The sequence below is a fragment of the Podarcis liolepis genome (genome assembly GCF_965112155.1).
Source record: "Podarcis liolepis genome assembly, chromosome: Z".
NCBI classification, from domain to species: Eukaryota; Metazoa; Chordata; class Lepidosauria; order Squamata; family Lacertidae; genus Podarcis; species Podarcis liolepis.
This window is the reverse complement of record NC_139570.1, coordinates 22,159,020-22,179,115: the sequence shown is the minus strand read 5'-3', so window position 1 is coordinate 22,179,115 and position 20,096 is coordinate 22,159,020. Positions and strand designations below refer to the sequence as shown.

General features: G+C 42.1%; 2 long non-coding RNA genes across 2 annotated transcripts in view; one reads left to right on the top strand and one right to left on the bottom strand.

Moving 5' to 3' along the window:
* Positions 1-8,211, top strand: part of LOC310698111 — a 16,845-nt gene extending 8,634 nt beyond the window's left edge. The window contains exon 4 of the long non-coding RNA XR_014521323.1: positions 7,908-8,211. This is a non-coding gene — a long non-coding RNA (uncharacterized lncRNA). The remainder of the gene's footprint in view (positions 1-7,907) is intronic.
* Positions 5,342-20,096, bottom strand: part of LOC310698109 — an 18,212-nt gene continuing 3,457 nt past the window's right edge. The window contains exons 4-7 of the long non-coding RNA XR_014521319.1: positions 18,799-18,855; positions 17,903-17,959; positions 6,841-7,964; positions 5,342-6,401 (exon numbers count right to left, since the gene is read on the bottom strand). This is a non-coding gene — a long non-coding RNA (uncharacterized lncRNA). The remainder of the gene's footprint in view (positions 6,402-6,840; positions 7,965-17,902; positions 17,960-18,798; positions 18,856-20,096) is intronic.

Genomic DNA, 20,096 nt, shown 5'->3' with positions numbered 1-20,096 from the left:
TAAGAGTCACATTTGCCGTTCCACCCATTTTTGCCTCTGGATTGCCTGTCACTGCCATGTGGCCCCATCCATGGCCAAGATTCAGTATGATGTACAGCAGGGGTCAGCATCCTTTTTCAGCCGTGGGCCGGTCCACCATCTCTCAGACCATGTGGTGGGCCAGACTATATTGGGGGAGGGGGAATGAACGAATTCCTATGCCCCACAAATAACCCAGAGATGCATTTTAAATAAAAGGACACATGCTACTCATGTAAAAACATGCTGATTCCCGGACCGTCTGCAGGCCAGATTGAGAAGGCAATTGGGCCGCATCCGGCCCATGGGCCTTAGGTTGCCTACCCCTGATGTACAGTCACTACATCATGTGTGGGCACATGCCAGCTGACTGGCACTTTCAAAGCTAAAGGCTGCGTAAAATTCTCTCCATTAAGGAAGGTAAACAGCGTTTCCGTGCGCTGCTCTGGTTCGCCAGAATCGGCTTAGTCATGCTGGCCACATGACCCGGAAGCTGTACGCCAGCTCCCTCAGCCAATAAAGCGAGATGAGTGCTGCAACCCCAGAGTCGTCCGCGACTGGACCTAATGGTCAGGGGTCCCTTTACCTTTACCTTTATATGCCCTACTATAATAATAGCAATAAGCAATAAGATAATATAACGTGCTGACAAAGAGACCGAGCTTGTGAACCAGGAGTTTCCCTGGTTCAGATCTGACCCCATCTCTCACCTTTAACTTCCCATCTTCTATATGAAGTTTATGATTCTAGATAACTATCGATTTGTTTTTGTTATGTACTGAGTTGAATAGGATCCAAAATGCAGCAGTCTGTTTGGTCCTAGAACAATAAGATCCAAAATGCAGCAGTCTGATTGGTCCTAGAACAATAGGATTCAGAATGCAGCAGTCTGATTGGTCCTAGAACAATGCAGCAGTATGATTGGTTGGCAGGAACCACCCAATCCTGCTCCAGATAGAAGTGAATCCACAACCTGATTGGCTTACAGTAGAATTCCAGAATTAGCCAATCATGTGCAGCCCATTGTGTAAATAATGCATATAAAGCAGATACTGTGAGGGAACTTTCATTCATTCATTCCTCCTCACCACTATGAGCTGAATAAAGAGCATGAAATCACTTTGCGACTCTGAGTATATTTCAGTTTTTATCAGCATTTGGCCTGTGAGTTCCTTGCACTCAATGAGGGTCGCACTCCAAAAATGTTGCCTTATTGAGAAATAGTTGTATTCTTGAAAAATCTTAAGGCTACCATGACAGTGAGACATGGGAGGGGTAATGTGGCTGTGAGAAGTGGAGTAGAAGAGATGGAAGTTAACAAATGGGTGATGGTAAGTGCAAATGCCATGTCACACTGGTTGTTTAGCCAGGGCAGATGTAGAAAGTGAGTGCCATTTAAGAAGGTCTACCTGGCCTAGATGGGCACATATTGGGTAGGGGGTACAGTGAGCAGACTTGCTCTCCCTCCATGCTGTCCTGGTCTTCCCTTAGTTCTTAATATAGTGCTTTGTAAAAGTACTTTATATGTGTATCCATACCAATGACCAGAGGAGGAATGACCCCTGGGAGGAGCACAGAAAGAAGAAAAGCTGTGGTGCATCTGCAGCAGCACAATTGGATGCCTAGCTGCACCAGCTGCAACAAAACATGTCACTCCTATATCCATCTCTACAGCAACAGCTGGCAACCTTCCAGCAGTTTGCTCTCATCCCCAAAGGCACACTCCTCCATTGTCTCCTGAGACAGATGGATGACAACCAACCACCTTCTCTTGTAATTCTTAAATGGCCATGCAAAACAGGTAAGTCAGTGTTATCGTCTCCATGTTTCAGAAGGCAACATGGAAACTTTGTGAAACTGGTGCTTGTTGGAAGTTTTGGACTACAATTCCCATCTGCACATGCAGGCTAGGACTCATGAGAGTTGTAGTCCAAAACATCTGGAGGGCACTAGATTAACAAATGGCTAACCCAGCAACAAAGGTCCGTATAGTTAAAGCTATGGTTTTCCGAGTAGTGATGTATGGAAGTGAGAGCTGGACCATAAAGAAGGCTGATCGCCGAATAAATGATGCTTTTGAATTATGGTGCTGGAGGAGACTCTTGAGAGTCCCATGGACTGCAAGAAGATCAAACCTCTCCATTCTTAAGGAAATCAGCCCTGAGTGCTCACTGGAAGGACAGATCTTGAAGCTGAGGCTCCAATACTTTGGCCACCTCATGAGAAGAGAAGACTCCCTGGAAAAAACCCTGATGCTGGGAAAGATTGAGGGCACAAGAAGGGGACGACAGAGGACAAGATGGTTGGACAGTGTTCTCGAAGCTACCAGCATGAGTTTGACCAAACTGTGGGAGGCAGTGGAAGACAGGAGTGCCTGGCGTGCTCTGGTCCATGGGGTCACAAAGAGTCGGAAACGACTAAACAACAACAACAACCCAGCAACATTGTGACCAGAGACGTAGCCCCTTCTTCTGTCCGTTTCTCCTATAGCTTCATATTCTTCCTCTTCCATTATCCCAGAGCTACATAATGTTCAGTGATGTAACTGCCGTTACTATCTCCTAAATTCTTGTCCGGGGGTTTCTCTCCCCCCCCCCCCCGCAGCTATTTGCTTTGTTTTAAATCTGATGCCAATTCATTACCATCCTGCTTTATATAAATACTTCCCCTAGATGGAGCTCCATAACCAACAATTGCTTTTAGTACTACTGTATAGGGCAAGGCTGAATTCAAAAGACTGCTTATTCAAGGAGGCCTTTCTTCTTTGTACTATCTGTTCTGTTTCCAATTCAGTCTGCTTATGCAGAAACAAATGCTGGGGAGTCCATAAAATACAGGTTTATTACTGTAAATTATAAAAGCTGTTCATACGATTGGTGGGGAAACAATTTCATATAAGGCACAGTATAATCTGTTCTGCTGTGGACTGATTTATAATCTCATAGCTGCTAGGCAGCTGTTATGTTCTATGTCCTGGTGTTCTACAGGATGGTACACACTTTATAGCTGCAATATATTTGATTCTTATAAATCAGACAATTCTCTATCAACTGTAATTATATGTATTTTATGAATGATACATATTATACAATATGTAACTAAGTATGGATAAAATATGGAAAAATAATGTAAAAGGTAATGGCGATTCAGTGATGTAGAAATGGATACTGCCTTTTCTGTTTTTCTTTAGAATTCCTCATTTTTTTAACCTTTTTTTTAGAACCCCACCCCCAAGACCATTCCATTGTAACTACCCAACCTCCCATAATTTCAACACCTCTTGACTACTTTCCGTTTCAACAGAACAAATTCTACAAATCACCCTCCATATCTCCTCAAAATCATTTCTCCTACATATTCCCCTTCTTACCTTAATGACACATGTTAATTTGTCATTAATAGCTATATCCTGCATCTCTTTATACCATTATTCCATTTTATATTCTGCTTGCCCCTTCCTAGCTATAATAATTCATGCAGCTGTCAATAAATTAGACTACTTCTCCAGGTTAGTGATCTGGCCCTGAACCCTGGCTTAACTGTTATTCAAACCCACCTTCTTTCATGCAACATGTACCGTATTTTTCGCTCTATAACACACACCCGACCATAACACACACGTAGTTTTTAGAGGAGGAAAACAAGAAAAAAAATATTCTAAACAAAACAGTGGATGTATGATTTTTGTGGTTCCTGCTGTGGCCACAGACATGTGATCTGACGGTGAGTTTGGGATAGTCCAATGCAAAAATCCTGAGGATCCATGTGGATCCATGTTTGTAACCACGTTTTTGCACCACTGCGGCCCCAGGCAACAGTGGGTGCATGATTTTTTTGGTGCAAACTGTAGCCATGGACATGCTATGTGATCTGATGGTGAATTTGGGGTGACCCAGTGCAAAAATCCTGAGTATCCATGTGGATCTGTGCTTTGTAACCACGTTTTAAGTGGGGAGGGAAGGAAAAGCACTCAAGGGACAAGGAGCACACGTGGGGTGTGTGGAGAAGGATGCTGCTAATAATGCAGAAGAGGGGTTTAAGGGGAGAAGCGAGCTGCTGCTGTTTAGCGAGCTGAGTGGGGAAGAGGGAGAGAGAGCCTGCTTGCTTTAAAGGATCCAACTGGACAGGAGCCGCTTACACTCGTGTAAGCAGCTCCTCTCCCCTCCCGCTTTGCTCCTTTAAAGCAAGCCGGCTCTGCTTCTCTCCCTCCTCCCCCCCCCCTTAGCGATCTGAAAATCTTTCCTGCTGTTTAGCGAACTGAGTGGGGAGGAGGGACAGAGAGCCTGCTTCTTTAAAGGAGCCAACCGGACAGGAGCCGCTTACATGAGTGTAAGCGGCTCCTCTCCTCTCCCGCTTTGCTCCTCCCCCTCCTCCTCCCCTGTTTCAAAGCGAGCCACGGAGGAGGGAAGCATTCGCTCCCATTACTTTCTTGGAGGAAAAAAATGTGCGTTATGGAGCGAAAACTACAGTATTTTCCATACATAAAATTATTATCCATGCACCCCACATGTAGTCTCTTGCAAGAGGTATTTTTTCCCCTCCCCCATTTAGATTAGGAATTGAGCTGTTGGTTTTCTTCAGCTTACTCTTTTCGAACTTCTCAACTTCAGAGAGGTCATGTTTGTCCCACATCTTGGCCACAGGAAAAAAAGACACCTCAAGGACTGTAGACTCTCAGCTGTTCAAGCTACCTGGGCTTTGCACTATCTGCTAGTCCAGTACTTTCCCAACTTTTTTTTAGACATGCATCATTTTGCAACATGGTAATTCAGTTTTACTAGCAAAATGGAGGTTAAACTAACCCCTTTCCAGCCGCAGGAGGAGTGTGGGAAGCATTCACACAATACACCTACACACTGCAACAGACACACTAACGTGTCACGATACACAGTTTGGAAATCTCTGTGCTAGTTGGTTCACTTAAAAATCAACATTCTTTTCCATCTCTACTCTTAGGTGTTTTTAACATAGAGTAATCAACTGTTTTTGAGTACTTTGTCAGGTTTAATTTAAGTAAGCTTTCTATTTAAAGCTATTAAAATAAAGCATCTTAACTATTAAAAAGAAATTTCTCTGTGCTAATATCATCCTGTTCTTGGGGTAATGCTTAAAATTAAGTTCAGTGTTGTGTTTTACATCTTTATGGAGGCAGTCAGGTAATGGGAAGAAGTATGCATTATGTTGATGTGATACAACCATTCATATTAATGTGATAGCTTATCACTGAGGAACATATTTTTTTTTTCATTTTCTGTTGCATGTGATTTTTCAGCTGTTCTTATATGTTCTTTCAATGCTGATTTCAAATCTGTAATCTGTTTACACATTTTTATCTACTTGAAGAAGCCATAGTCCGATCTGAAAAATACAAATATTTAGATTACAAAACTGTAAAAATAAAGAAAGTTTAAGTTTGCAAAACAATAATTACCATGTGGTTAGGGTAGATCAATGTGTCAGTGTCCACTTATCCCCAGTGTAAATATGACATATCGGCAAAAGTCGGATATTGCAAGATAACTATAGCATATACACGAAAATCAATTACAGATTTGAAATCAGCATTGAAAGAACATATAAGAACAGTTAAAAAATCTCATGCAAAAGAAAATGGGGAAAAAATGTTCCCCAGTATACTGTGTATCCCAAGGGATTACATTTTTTTTTTTTTTTTGCATACCTCCAACTGTACATAGATATACATGTCATTTTCAATGCTATATATGTCATGCTCAATGCTATATAAGCCACTTACATTTATACTCATATTGTACTACTTTGGCTATGTGTTTAATAAAATATTGAATTCTTGCATTGTGAAAAACAAAGATTATGGTGAAAAGTGAAAAACATGAATTACAAAAAAACTAGAGCTTACAGGAAAAAACCAACTTCAGATCAGCACGTCGAAATTAGGTTAGAACAACTGCAGGTGTCAATACAACAAAAATTTTGTTCCCCAGTGATTGACTATATTTCAGATGGTTTTCTGGGACAGGAATGTATTTCTATATTGAGACTCAAAGCATGACTGCAGCTGCTAATAAACAGGGAAGGATATTACAATCGCTGTACTCTGTGATCTTGTTTACACAGTTTGTCTTCCTGGTGTAAAGACCTGAATTTGCTTCAGTGTCTGATTTATGTACAGTTTAGGAGTGATGAAAGGGAAGCTTGAAGTATGTGTTTTATTCTCTCCCCTTAAGAGAGAATAGGTGGCTTGCTGCTTCTGGTGGTGGAACTCTTCAACCAAGCCTTTGGCTAACTAACATCCTATATCCTTTTAAATGTCTTTGTGGGATAGTGGGGGGGGGGGGGAGGTTATTGATTTGTTTTGCTCTTGTTTTTATTATGTATTTTAGTTTTTTATCTAGTCATTTATGCTGTGAACCATGAATTGCCGGTGATTCGAATGAAGCCAAACTGAGATATCTACTAAATGATGAAGACCCCCTATGATCACTCACGGTTGCCAGATTTTTGATCAGCGTCCTATCCCTAAAGAAGAAAAACGGACTCCTGTGTGGCTCGGATAACCCTTTTAAACCATGATCTATGTTTTAGGATGTAACTAGGTGATATCACCACTGATATTAATTTATGAGCAGAGGGCAATGTTTATGTTGCAAATTTATTGTAATGTATGTGTTGGTCTTTTGCTTATTTTGCTTTGGTTCTTGTCTGTTTTTTGTAAGTTTTTGGCTGTTTTAAATTTGGAGGTTTAAGTGTATATATGTTGGTGGGAAACTGTCGTGTGACGGGCCAATGGCCGTAATAAATATCAATCAATCAATCAATCAATCAATCAATGCTGTGAACCACCCTGGGATCTACAGATGAAGGTCAGTATACAAATTTAATAAATAAAATAAAGCCTCACCAGTTCAGAGAGAGATCCATGTCCAAATTAGGCAGCCAGGTAAGTTTTCTGCCACTGATTTTGTGTGGACACCTGTACTGATGAAACTGTGCTTTTCTTTCTTTCTTTATTTTTGCCACCCATTCTAAGGTGTGATAAAGATGGGCAACCTATGGCCCTTCAAGGCATTCATTGTGAGAACCCGTATGTGTGCCCAAGCCACCCCTGCCACAGAATTCCTCCAGTCTTTACCATCACCAATTTGTTCTGCTGTCGGTGGAGGGCATGACTGCAACAGGCATTAAGCAACTGGAGTTGTTTTCTCCAGTTGTATTTATTTGCTTTATTTTTTACTTTATTTTTTAAAAATCTGAAGAAATTTTTAAAGAAAGCATGAGTGCGTGCACACGTGTGTGCGCGCGCACACACGCATTGCTTTGTTTTGAGTTCATGACAGCATATTCTCTAACTTTGCCACAGAAAATGTTGTTAGGATGCTGCAGCTGCATCTGTTGAGCTGTCAGTTCATGAACTGCAGGAAAAGGTTGAAGCAACAACAAACATGTAGCTTGGAGAATGGAAAACTGAGTGGGGTCACGATGGCATTCATCAAATAATTGAAGGGCCCTTGATTATAAGAGGGAAATGGCTTGTCCTTTGCTTCCACAGGATTAGTTCTAATGGGCTTGAGTTAGGTAGATTTCAGTGGAACTTCAGAAGCAGTCTCTTAATGGAAAGAGAAGTTCAATAATGAAACCAATTACCAGAGCACACCGCTCTCAGGGTTGATTTATATGAACAACTCGACATAATTGTTTGCTCTGAAACTATCATGATTCAGTCTCTGCATTGTAGATAGAATTTGCTGATCCGGAGGCATAAGTGCAGAAAGCTTTTTCTTTTATATTTTTCCATTCCAACCTCCACATGCCTCTCATAAATATTTTTACCCAGCTCTTGTAATTCCTTCTCCCATTCTCCTTTCATACTCAACTCATTATGCCTTGCTCCTTTTCATTCCTCCTTCCAGGTCCCTTTTACATTCACCTCTTCATCACTGGTCAGCTGCTGGATTCTGCCTTTTTAGCTGGAAAAGAAAGAACCTACTCATCTGACTTAATTTACTAGGGTTCTTTCCTTTAGCAACTGAAATAAATCAGCCTATTAACATCATCAGCAGCAGATGTAGACTGTGCTGCGGAAACCAGAAACTTGCCCACACACCACTCTTCCATCTGCTGTATTCTTCTAAATTCATATTCTCATTACTTGTGAAGAGTTCTCATTTTATCCTAAGTTTTGTCTTACTTAAATAGAAAATTGAAGCACATCAATACTGCAGTGGTAAGTGTCATTTTTCCTAGTTTTGATTAGTACATGTTTACTATATAGTCATACTACATTGTGAAGGACAGACTTCTGTTTGAAAGGCTATCCAATCTAAATCCAGTTTAAAGATAAAGAACTATAAGAGCAGGAGGGGCATTGAAGATAAAAAAAAGATAAAGTGGCCCATCAAGCTGGAGAAGGGGACTGGTCAGGTGCTCAAGGTCACTGGGCCCAGACTTCCCCACTATGGTGAGATGTAAAAGGTAAAAAAAGATAAAGGACCCCTGGACGGTTAAGTCCAGTCAAAGGCGACTATGTGGTTGCGGCGCTCATCTGGCTTTCAGGCTGAGGGAGCCGCCGTTTGTCCACAGACAGCTTTCTGGGTCATGTGGCCACCATGACTAAACCACGTCTGGCACAACGGAACACTGTGATGGAAACCAGAGTGCATGGAAATGTCGTTTACCTTCCCGTCTCAGTGATACCTATTTATCTACTTGCACTGGCATGCTTTCAAAATGCTAGGTTGGCAGGAGCTGGGACAGAGCAATGGGAGCTCACTCCGTCACAGGAATTCGAACCGCCAACCTGATTGGCAAGCCCAAGAGGCTCAGTGGTATAGACCACAGCACGCATGTTTATTTAAATTATAAGTAAATATTTCTTAATTGGAATGCGTTAGCAGATGCAAACGTTATGTGAAAAAGTCTTCTGTCATTCTTTTTGGTGATGAATCTAAGTCAGCCAAGTCGGTTAACTTCAGTGGGCACACTATGTGAGTAGGGCTAGCAGTGGACGCCACTCATGTATTCATGTCAGCTGTAGTGATGGCACTGAGGATTCAGCTGTTGGCCCAAGATGAACAGATCAAAAAGCAATATGCCACAGGCAGACTGCTGACTGAAGCGGGCTCTCACAGCTGACAAGGATCCAGTGTAGTACAGCTGAAACCGTGCCACCTCCACATCAGGGCCTCCCCCCCCCCCCCCGCAGTTCAGCTTGATTAGCCAAACTGTTGCTTTTAAGTTTGGCAGATGTAAAAAAGATGGGGTGTTTTGGGGATGCATATCGTCCTGATAAAAAGATAAAGGTAAAGGGACCCCTGAGCATTAGGTCCAGTCGTGACCGACTCTGGGGTTGTGGAGCTCATCTTGCTTTACTGGCCGAGGGAGCCAGCGTACAGCTTCCAGGTCATGTGGCCAGCATGACTAAGCCACTTCTGGCGAACCAGAGCAGTGCATGGAAACGCCGTTTACCTTCCTGCCGGAGCGGTACCTATTTATCTATTTGCACTTTGCAGTGCTTTTGAACTTCTAGGTTGGCAGGAGCTGGGACTGAGCAACGGGAGCTCACCCCGTTGCAGGGATTCAAACCGCCGACCTTCTGATCGGCAAGTCCTGATACTGTACCTTAAATTACCAGGAGTCAACACAGCCCCCTCTAAAAACTTTAAATAGATGTGAATGGGAGCCTCCCTCAGGGATGCGGAAAGCTACTATTATCCTATGGAGCTTTCCTCCTCTCCATATACTTGACCAGGATAGATGGGGCAGTCCACTGGTTGGCTGCTTTTTCAATCTCCCCACTCCACCCCTATTTTCCTTTTGGGGGGTGGGGATGGGTTTCAAGCTAAATGATATTTAATTGGCACTGTTTGTGGCAGCCTAGAACACATACACATTATTCCCTGTGTGACACAGTCCTATTTGGCTTCTGAGAATGCGTCTTGTGCTATTTCTCTGACAGTCACCTTCAGCTTTCATTCCTTCCAAATCCATTCTTTTAAATGATTCTTGTTCCTATTAAAAGGGACAAGGATTCGAAGTGTAAACCTCCTCACAGGACTTGACAGTGGATGGAATGAACTTGGCACAAAGGCTGAAAGTTAACAGTAAGCAGAAGTCTAATGAAGTTAAATATTATAACAGTGCCAAATGAGATGCAATGGTGTTTTTTAAAAAATTAAAAACCCTAACTTTAGAATTCAGGCGCCCCCTGAAACCCATTTCCTTTCCACATGCTTCTCATTTAATTCAGCCTTGTGCCTCTATTTTCTGTTCTGCACAAAATAAAACCCAAGCTGGTAAAATGTACAGCTGTCGGTCATTTCCCCTGTGAATGCTAGAGTTTTGATTAGACTACTCAAAATGGAAGTGTTATTTCAAGGTACTGGCACTATCAGACATGCTGGGGGTTGAAGGCAGAAAGCTCTTCTTCACTAAATGTGAAATATGTGAAATATTCGTATTATATATAGCCCCAGATACTCAACCAGAGGGAACAGGATGCAAGCCACAAGCACTCCATCCCATTTGTCTGCAAATAAATAAATTGCTGGTACTTTAAATCAGCTAGTAGAGGAAAAGCACTCATTTCTCTTACCATCAGTTTAATTGCACACTTCTTTTGGACTAATTAGGACCACGCTCATTCTGAGGTCAGAAATGGAACAAACATTTCTGAGCCTGACCCATGTCATTCTTTTTTTAATACCATCTGCCATTACTATGACAGTGTGCTTTGCTTTTCATGCTTCACTACAGTAACTAGAAGATATGCAGGGTAATGGGGCTATTTCTTCCCCTTAGGTCTTTTTTACGGGAAATCAAGAGAGAAAGGATAAAACTGCTTTATTCTGTTCCTTCCCTTTGCCCTCCTCCAGAAGCTCTTTAGCATATAGTTCTTAACAATTTACAGAGAAAATTGCCCTGGAAGAATGAAACAAAAAAATGTTTTATTTAAAAATAATTATGATACTAACCCAAATCCCCATCTCACCGTACAAGCAGCTGCAAAGGCTTTCTGTTCCAAATGGGTGATGTAATGGGCTCTTTGTCAGCCAATGCTATAATAATGAATGAAAACCCTAGATCCTAAGCTCAGCCAAGACTCTGATGAAACTCTTAAGGTTTCTGGTGCAAAGAGCTGGGACAAAATGGATTCAAGCTTGATACGGTGCAATGCTGATCTTAAGGTTAAAATAAAATGGGTTGAAACAAGGAACTGAAATGTTGTTATGAGAGAGCTGAGCAACCTGCTAGGCCTTTTCCCATTATTCATTCAAGCAGGAGAATTGGATGTGCAGTAGTATGTATACCGTCACACCCCAAACCTGTTTATGCAAATGCAGTGCTTTTAACCTGTCCTTTCAGTGCATATCTAGCCTAATGTAGTTCCTTGTTCTGCTCTATTTACTTGAAATGTTTAATTTCATTTAGCCAATAATTAGGATTGATTTATTTGCTTGCTTGCTTGCTTTCTATACCATCCCTTTATCCAAGGATCAATGGGCTGTTTACAATATAAAAACACAAAAATATATAAAGTAGTAACAAACAATAACAATAATACCCCCACCCCCTCTCTCACACACACAGTTTAAAAGGCCATAGATTGTTTAATTAGCCAAAGGTCTGGGAGAAGAGGCATGTTTTTGCCAGGTGCCTAAAGATATGCAATGAAGGTACCAAGTGAACCTCCCTGGGCAGATCATTCCACAAACAGCCACCACAGAAAAGGCCCATCTCATGTTGCCACCCAGAACATGAAGAAGGGCCTCAGATGATGGCCACAGGGTCCAAGATAGGTTCTTGAGGTACTGCAGTCCTCAGCTGTTTAAGGCCTTATAGGTCACTTTGTATTGGGCCCAGAATGTAATTGGCAGCCAGTGCAGCCAGTTGAGCCAGGATTGGCATTATATACTCAAACTGTTTTGCCCTAGTGAGCAACATGGCCACTGAAATCTGCACTAGCAGAAGCTTCCCAGCTGTCTTCAGACACATTGTAGTAATCTAACCTAGAGGTTACCAGAGCATAATCAACAGAAGCTAGGCTATCCCTTTGGCACAGCTGGGCCAGCTGTCAAAGCTGACGGAAGGCACTCTGTGCCACCAAGGCCACAGCAAAAGTACCCCCAGGCTACATATCTGCATCTTCAGAGGAAGTGTGACCTCATCAAGAACAGGCAACCTCCCATCCATCTGGCCTAGGGAACCTCAATTTTATCTGGATTTGGACTCAGTTTGTTGGCTCTTCTCTACTCCATTACTGAGGCAACACAACAGTGGTTCACAGTTAGGTGGTTCCCACTGGCTACCCTCACCTAGCCAGTGGATCTCAAACCATCTCCCTAACTCACCAAGGATTTAAGACCCACTAGCTACCCTCAACTGGTTTAGCCGGCCAGTCGAAGCTGTTCCTGGGGTATAGTCGCTATTGCAAACTGACAGCTTCTAGGAGCCACAAGTGAGAGCTAAGTGCAAACTGGGGGCCAAAGGTAGACAAACTATTTCAGTAGGAGCACGATGCATCCCCCAGCAGAAGTACCACCCCATCCTTAACAACCCATACACATCAAACCGTACAATGAAAACCATTAAAAAGCTTTTTTAAAAACAGGCATCAATTAACCATTGTGTAACAATATACTGTTAATTGGCTGCATAGACCTGGCAGAATATTAAAGATTTCAGCAGGTGTTTAAAAATTGGCATGGAAAGTAGTGTTGCAGGGGACTGGGCCAATGGCACTAATGACTCGGTTTCATGTTACCAGTTAAGCCTCAACAACCTGGGGGATGACCAACGACACTCTCAGTGATCAAGCTGGGATATAAGGTTTGAGGCAATTACTGAGCCTATGTTGTTTAGGGCTTTGTAAATTAATACAAGAACCTTGAACCTGGCTGGGTAGTAACTGGGCAACCCATGCAGCTGTTTCAGCAATTGTGTCAATGCCAGCAGTCTGGCCACCACATTCTGCACCAGCTGGAGCTTCTGAACCAGGCTCAAGGGCTTACAAAGACTTAATTAAACAGAAAAATGACCAATAGTATTAAGTAACACTAATATAACAGCAGTAAACGAAACCATTATTAAATGCAGTGCCAAAATCACTTCAAAAAGCCAAGAAACAATTACAGTGGTACCTCTGGTTACGTACTTAATTCGTTCCGGAGGTCCATTCTTAACCTGAAACTGTTCTTCACCTGAAGCACCACTTTAGCTAATGGGGCCTCCAGCTGCTGCTGCGCCGCCACCGCGCGATTCTGTTCTCATCCTGAAGCAAAGTTCTTAACCCGAAGTACTATTTCTGACTTAGTGGATTCTGTAACCTGAAGCGTTTGTAACCCAAGGTACCACTGTATGTTAAGCCATAGAAGGTCCTACTGCTATCCCTGGCATTAATTATCCTAATAGTTCTGTTTGCCCATCTTAAGGCTATTGTCATGGCTCTTCATTTCCTGTATTTGGAACATATTGAGTTCCACAATCACATTACTATCTGGCTTATGCCACTGTGATCCTTCCTCTGCACACAGGAAAGTAGTATGTTAGGAAGGGTTCCTGACATGCTAGTTTACTGGGCTTCTTCTAGATGTGCAAGCTATTTTTGGGTTGTTGTTTTTTAATATGTAAGAACACATGATTCTGCAGTTCTTGGGAATCTTTGGTACATAAGGATAGCTTCTGATTTAACATTTCCCCCTCCACTGTAGAATAAAGCTAGAGGAATTCACATAAAAACAGTAAACATAAAGTTCAGTTTGGTTTTGATGATTGGGTAAACTTGATAGCCCTGGCCTTGGTGTGCAAAAAGCACTATACAAATTGTGAAGGACAACATTGCATTTCAAGCAATGGCTTGCTGAAAATGCACAAGATGTGATACAGGCTCTAGAAAAATGATTCCTTTTCAATTTCACTATCACATGCACCAAAAACCATACAAATGCCTGGTACAATTAATAAAGTTTTGGCTTCTGAACACTAGTGCTCTTTGTTTTTCAAAACTAAGCATAGCAACTATTGTCTTCCCTGGTAACCTTTTGCATCTATTCAGCTTGCCTTATACTTAGTGCCATGTAAAATGTTATTGCTAGTCATATGGTCATCAGATGTGCTGATGTTTCTGAGGGCGCTGGGATGAATAAATGATAGGAGTCTTCGTAGATTATCTTCACAGGGGCAGCAGCTGTCTGCTCAGAAACAGATGGTTGGAATGATCTGAACAAGCCTGATCTTGCCTTCTCAAAGTAAAGCAGATTTGAGGTTGTGTGTGCTTTTTGCATGCTGTTGATACCAAAAGTCACTCATCCTGCATTAATCTGCAGGCTTGTTTATGTGAATATGCATACATTTGGAAACTGTAAATGCAAAAATCAGCTGTTACAGCTTCATTCCAGGTATTATGAAAGAGAATAACATAGCCCAACACATACATATAAATTCTTCAATTTGATAAAAAAAATGTTATTTTCCTAAAGTGACATAGAATTAAAAATCGTGCAAAGGTGAAACATCTGTTTTGTTATGGGGTGGGGCAGCACTCTTAATATAGTCACCTCCCTTAGGTCTAGTTTAAAGGCAACATGTTTCTTAAGAAGAAGGTTCTCATACAGTATCAGCTAAATGATGGGGATGATTGTTGAAAATGTTACATTAGTAGGCTGCCCTGCTCCTTTAACAACAACAACAACAACAACAACAATTTATTATTTATTATTTATACCCTGCCCATCTGGCTGGGTTTCCCCAGCCACTCTGGGCGGCTTCCAACAGAACACTAAAATACAATAACCTATTAAACATTAAAAGCTTCCCTAAACAGGGCTGCCTTCAGATGTCTTCTAAAAGTTTGGTAGTTGTTCTTCTCTTTGACATCTGGTGGGAGGGCATTCCATAGGGCAGGTGCCACTACCGAGAAGGCCCCCTGCCTGGTTCCCTGTAACTTGGTTTCTCGTAGCGAGGGAACCGCCAGAACGATGGGGGTGGAGACGCTCCTTCAGGTATACTGGACCGAGGCCATTTAGGGCTTTAAAGGTCAGCACCAACACTTTGAATTGTGCTCGGAAACGTACTGGGAGCCAGTGTAGGTCTTTCAAGACCGGTGTTATATGGTCTCAGCAGCTGCTCCCAGTCACCAGTCTAGCTGCCACATTCTGGATTAGTTGTAGCTTTCTTGTGCAAAAGTCTATCATACAGTAGTTGAAAAACAGGTTTACATGCTGCCCAGCAGGGAAACTCATGTTTTTGTCATCAGAATATGTAACAAAACCTAATAAATATATGTCTATATGAATTCAAAAGTCATTTCAGAACTAAATGCTTCAGAATCCTATTTTGCCCTTTATGTAGAAGTCCTACAAAGTTTTCTGCAGGCCTTATTCAGTATCATGGTGTTAACAGGCTGTCAAGATTTGCTGTTTACTGACCCATTTGGATCAGTATGTGATCTGCAAGACAGCAGATTTCACTATAGCACCCTGGAAAATCAGAACCAAGCATGCCAATCTAATGCTATTCCTTGCTGAGCTGATACTTCAGTTTAAAGTCATGATAGCAAACCTAGATTCAATTAGATTGTACTTTTGGTCTATCTTTATTACTGGCATCTCTTGCACACTGTTAATCATCTCAGTGGCTGCAGAAAAGAAAAGCAATTTGCTAAAAAAAAACTTTCACACAAATATAATATAGAAAATTAAAGCTGGTTATTTGAGGGCCTATTTAAAAACTGAGCATCTAGTGAACACTGTGACAATCCATGGCCTAATTTTTTAAAAACTAAACACTAAATTTAACTTGGAAGTCTGATAGATACAGTGGTGCCTCGCAAGACGAAATTAATTGGTTCCGCAAGTTTTTTCTTCTTGCGAGTTTTTCGTCTTGCGAAGCATGGTTTCCCATAGGAATGCATTGAAAATCAATTAATGCGTTCCTAGGGAAACCGCTTGCCAGGCTGGCGGTGCGGAGAAGGGCTTTTCTCCCCACCGCAAGCCTTCAGGACAGATACGGGAACAGAGGGGAAGGCGCGCAGCGCTTTCCCTCTGTTCCCGGGGCTTGCGTGGGAGGAGGGTTTTTCCTCCGCACCGCCAACATTCAGAACAGCATTCTGAATGTTGGCGGTGGGAAGGAAAACCCTCCTCCCACCCCAAGTCTTCAGGAAAGCCATCCGAAGCCGGGCGGCGGGAGGAGGCGTTTCCCCCCCCCGCCCGGCATCGGAGCTTCGTTCCGATGCCGGGCGGGGGGAGGAGGCTTCCCCCCCCGCCCGGCATCGGAGCTTTGTTCCGATGCCGGGCGAGGGGAGGAGGCTTCCCCCCCCCCCGCCCGGCATCGGAGCTTCGTTCCGATGCCGGGCGGGGGGAGGAGGCGTCCCCCCCCGGCATCGGAGCTTCGTTCCGATGCCGGGCGGGGGGAGGAGGTCCTAGGACAGTGGGGAAGAACTTCGTTTTGCGAAGCGCCTCCAAAACGGAAAACCCTTTTGTCTAGCGGGTTTTCCGTCTTGCGAGGCGTTCGTCTTGCGGGGTACCACTGTATAGTGAAAGGAGACTTGCACTTGTCCTCTTCTCCCTCTTTTCCACAAAACAGAGGAGCCAAGTTCCAGATTGAAGCTACCCCAAAGACTACTGTGCATTCATAACCATTAAAGTGGGTGGGTGGGAGCTGAGCAGATTATGCCCACAATGGCAGGTTCCAGCATAGCTGAACTATCTAAAGATCAGTTTGAGCAAGATTCAAGCAAGATTCAAGCACTGCTCTGTTGCCACAAGCAACCAGGAATTGCAGGTAGGCAAATAAGGTCAAGGGACAGAGTACGTTCCGGTTTTTTCTAAATTGGTTACACTACCACCAGATTAATGAATTGTATAAATTAGATAAGAAAAGTGGTTTTGCTTCTGAAAAATCTAAGTTGGAGATGGAGCTGTTGGATTCTAAAGCTAAAAATCTGTCTAAAATATATAAGTTACTGTTGGAGTGGCATACAAAGGATGAACAAGTTAAATCAGTAATGATAGATTGGGCAAGAGATGTAGGACATAACATAATTTTTGAGGATTGGGAAAGCTTGTGGAAGAAAGGGGTTAAGTTCACTGTATGTACAATGTTAAAGGAGAATATAATGGAAATGATGTATAGATGGTATTTGACCCGTTAAACTAGCAAAGATTTATCATAACTGTGATAACTTATGTTGGAAATGTAAAGAAAAAGAAGGAACCTTTTATCACATGTGGTGGACCTGCCCCAAGGTGAAAGACTTCTGGGAAAAGATTTATAATGAACTGAAAAAAATGTTGAAATATACATTTATAAAGAAACCAGAGGCCTTTCTCCTTGGAATAACAGGTTTGGAATTGCCCGAGAAAGATGCGAAATTATTTTTGTATGCCACAACTGCTGCTTGAATACTACTAGCTAAGAAGTGGAAAACGCAAGAACTATCAACTGTGGAAGAATGGCAGATGAAGATGATGGACTTTTGGGAGCTAGCCGACCTGACCGGAAGAGTCCGCGATCAGAATGAGGAGGAGTATCAGGAAGAATGGACGAAATTTAATGACTACTTAGTTAAATACATCAGGTTAAATTAATTGGGAAAAGCTTGCAATTACCAGTTAGGCTTAGGATTTAAATAAGTAATATGAGTAATTATTATGTTTAAGGCTGAATTGGGAAGAAAGACTGAGGTTAAGTGATTAAGTTAAGATTTTAAGAACTTTGATTTGGAAAACCGTTAAAATGATATCCACTGAAATTCAACTAGGGGGATAGGAGGAAGTCACTTAACAATGTTAAGAAGATCAGTTTTAATAAGGATACGTTTGTCTGTTTATTTGTTAGTGTGTTTTTTAATTTTGTGAAAATTAATTTGAAAAATAAAAATAAAACACACAAAACTTTTTATAGCATTTACCTTAGGTACTGTTGCCAGTTGCGGTTAAGCCTCTTGTTTTGATCTGGCAGCCACTTTCTGCAAGGGAAGAACAGGCATGATTCCACGTGGGTGGTGTCTAGTAAAATCTCAGAAGCCAGTGATGGGTTTAGGAATATTTTTCTTATCAGTGGCCACAAACCATTTTTTGCCCCTCCTTTAACTAGCAGAAGCAGAATAAATTATTTAAAACAAGCAACATTCAATTTTGCATGTGTAATATAAAGCTTGGAATCCAGACTTGCAAAGGGCTCCAGAGACAGTGCAAGACCTTCCCAGAGCCCAGAAAGCAAGTCTACGAGCTTTTAGGTTCTCCACCTTGTGTGTATTTAATATGTGATATCAGCTGGCTCGTGCCCAAGCGTGCAAAGCTGTGGCTGTGCAAATTAAATGCATGCAATCTGCGATCCTACTATACATTTTCCTGCTGTGCTTCTGTCTCCCTGGCTGCCACTAGAGGGTGTCAGGAAGCACACAGCACAGTGACATCAGTTGAAGTGAACATTGTGAAGGGAGTGATATCAGCCCTGTATTCTTTATGAAGCGTGTTTCTGACTGAGGGACACCTGTTGAGTTGGCTGAGGTGAGATCTGAAGCAAAAGAATTGCAAGTTCACAGCTTATATTCTTAACCACACTTTGCATTTGCTCTCATGAGACACCCTACGAGGAATGGCTCTTTACTTTGTAGATGCCATTACTTCTGGATAGACCCGCTTAGGCCAGGCTTTGTTCCAACTGCAGAAGAGCTGTGATTGCCTCAGAAAACTGCTAAGATTTTCAGTCTAATCCTTCACCAAAACACTAAGCAATTATATGGATGCAAAATCACAATTATTCTATGTTTTTAAAACACACAAATTTTTTAATAGCATTTACCTTAGGGGCTGCTGCCAGTTGCAGCTCGGCCTCTTGTTTTGCTCTGGCAGCCGCTTTCTGCAAGGGAAGAACAGACATGGGTAAGAAACACCATGAAAGGAACACAGTTGTCCTAGTTATTCAGGTTATTCTAACAGGCTCAAAATGCCTGTGGCTTTCACTTCAAAAACAACAACAACCAAGTTTCAACCTCCTTGGTTTCAAATACAGTGGTACCTCTCGTTACGTACTTAATTCGTTCTGGAGGTCCGTACTTAACCTGAAACTGTTCTTAACCTGAAGCACCACTTTAGCTAATGGGGCCTCCTGCTGCCGTTGTACCGCCGCTGCACGATTTCTGCTCCCATCCTGAAGCAAAGTTCTTAACCAGAGGTACTATTTCTGGATTAGGGAGTCTGTAACCTGAAGTATATGTAACCCGAGGTACCACTATATATGATTCCACATTGGGAAGACACAAGATTTACCCATCCAGGAAGAATGGCAGATGAAGTTGATGGACTACCGTATTTTTTGCACCATAACACTCACTTTTTTCCTCCTAGAAAGTAAGTGGAAATGTCTGTGCGTGTTATGGAGCGAATGCCTGCGGGTGGCGGGGGGAATCTGCTGCAGTCATGAGCAGAGGATCCATGGTTCCCCTTCCTTCCTTCCTCCGTGGTTACAAAGCATGGATCCACATGGATCCTCAGGATTTTTGCATTGGGCTACTCCAAACTCATTGTCAGATCACATGTCTGTGGCCACAGCATGAACCACAAAAATCATATATCCACTATTTCGTTTAGAATATTTTTTTTCATGTTTTCCTCCTCTAAAAACTATGTGCGTGTTATGGTCTGGTGCGTGTTATAGAGCGAAAAATACGGTATATGGAACTGGCGGAAATGACTGGCAGAATCCGAGACCAGGGAGAAGAGTCGGTGGAAGAAGACTGGAAAAAGTTTAAAGACTATTTACAGAAATACTGTAAAATTAATGAATGTTAGAAAAATGTTGGAATGAAGTTATATGGCTTTAGTAGAAATGTTATAAGGAATTAAGTATAAATAGATTAATAGAGCATTAAAGGGAAAAATAAGGTTAGAATGTGTTAAGACAATTATAGGATAGAAAATAGAGGAAGATGGAAAGGAATTGCTGAAACAATTAACAGAAGTGCAATACAAAAAGAGGTGTGAGGAGGTCGTGGAAATAAGTGAAAGAAAGATAAGATATTGAAATTGGACGGTGTTTTAAATGGTTTTTGTTTTGTTTTGTTAGTTGTTTGTGTTAGTGTTTTGTAGTGTTTTTTGTAT